The sequence below is a fragment of the Poecilia latipinna genome, unplaced genomic scaffold (assembly GCF_001443285.1).
Source record: "Poecilia latipinna isolate Pla-1442-1.1 unplaced genomic scaffold, P_latipinna-1.0 Scaffold1692, whole genome shotgun sequence".
Classification (NCBI taxonomy): Eukaryota; Metazoa; Chordata; class Actinopteri; order Cyprinodontiformes; family Poeciliidae; genus Poecilia; species Poecilia latipinna.
In genome coordinates, this window is record NW_015114308.1 from 84,920 (window position 1) to 86,466 (window position 1,547).

Consider the following 1,547-nt stretch of genomic DNA (forward strand, 5'->3'; position numbering starts at 1 on the left):
GGCTACGTATTATAGTTTAATTGGTAGATCAAATCACTGCAGCCTGATATTTTATAGGGGAATCAAAATAATCTTATAATTTTACTTATTTTTAATTGGAAAAATCTGGGGTGCATTTGAGTACAGTCTTTATTACTCAGATACCCCAAAATAAAATCGAGTTAAATCAAGCACTTTCAGAAGTAACCTGTAATAAACAAAGTCCATCTTTGTCATAGCATAAACACCAATGTTTACACTGTTTTCAATGCTTCCATGCAATGCATGTAAGGCACCTATTACTCTACACCTAAAAAAACAGAATAATTAATTTGGTGTTAAGAGATGAGCGTTTTCTACTGGTAACGAACTGCCACGAAGAATGAATCAGATTTTTACTTTTGTGTTGAATGTGTGTTTTACAATATATTTACCATTAATGACAATAAAAAAAAACACTTTTCTGCAAAATTCATCAGCTGCACAATTCTTGTTAAATAGTGGAAGATAATTCAAAAGAGCAGAACATATATTATATTTTTGAACAATAACAATTTGTGTTGCTAATCTGTTGCTAAGAGATGAGTGTGTTTACTGGTAACCAAGTGCCACGAAGTGAACATCAGATTTTTACTTTTGCAAAATTTGCCAACGGTAAATGTCTTGTATCTAATCAGGTAAGCATCATTTTGAGAGAGCTTATGTTTTATAAACTATATAAATTATTATTAATTTGGTGTGAAGAGATAAGCGGGTTTTCTACTGGTAACGAACTGCCACGAAGAATAAATCGAGATTTTTACTTTTGTGTTGAATGTGTGTTTAATATATTTACCACTAATGACAAAACAATGAACTTTTCTGCTAAATTCACCAATGACACAATTCTTAACAAGTATAAAATAAGTCGTATTTCAAAAGAGCAGAATAAATCTTGTGTTGTTTGAACAATAAGAATTTTTGTTGATAATCTGCTAATCTGTTGCTAAGAGACGATCACGTTTCCTGGTAACCAAATTCCACAAAGTCAACATCTGATTTTCACTTTTGCAAAATTTACCAACTGCAAATTTCTTGTGTCTAAGTAGAGAAGAAGTATTTTGAAAGAGCTTATGTTTTATAAACAATATTATTATTAATTTGATGTTAAAAGATAAGCCGGATTTTTTCTGGTAACGAACTGCCACGAAGTATAAATCAGATTTTTACTTTTATGTCGAATGTGTGCTTCACAATAAATTATCACTAATGACAAACAAAAAAACACTTTTCTGCAAAATTCATCAGCTGCACAATTCTTGTTATAAGTAGTATTTCAAAAGAACAGAACAAATTTTATGTTTTTGAACAATAACATTTTTTGTTGCTAATCTGTTGCTAAGAGATGTGTTTGTTTACTGGTAACCAAGTGCCACAAAGTGAACATCAGATTTTTACTTTAGCGAAATTTGCCAACGGTAAATGTCTTGTATTTAATCAGGTAAGCATTATTTCGAAAGAGCTTAAGTTTTATAAGCTATATAACTTATTAATTTGGTTTTAAGAGATAAGCGTTTTCTACTGGTAAC

At 30.3% G+C, this 1,547-nt stretch overlaps 1 long non-coding RNA gene across 1 annotated transcript in view; it reads left to right on the plus strand.

Annotated features, from left to right (window-relative positions):
* Positions 1-548: 548 nt before the first annotated feature.
* Positions 549-1,547, plus strand: part of LOC106964582 (uncharacterized) — a 6,219-nt gene continuing 5,220 nt past the window's right edge. Inside the window, exon 1 of the long non-coding RNA XR_001428460.1 lies at positions 549-656. This is a non-coding gene — a long non-coding RNA (uncharacterized LOC106964582). The remainder of the gene's footprint in view (positions 657-1,547) is intronic.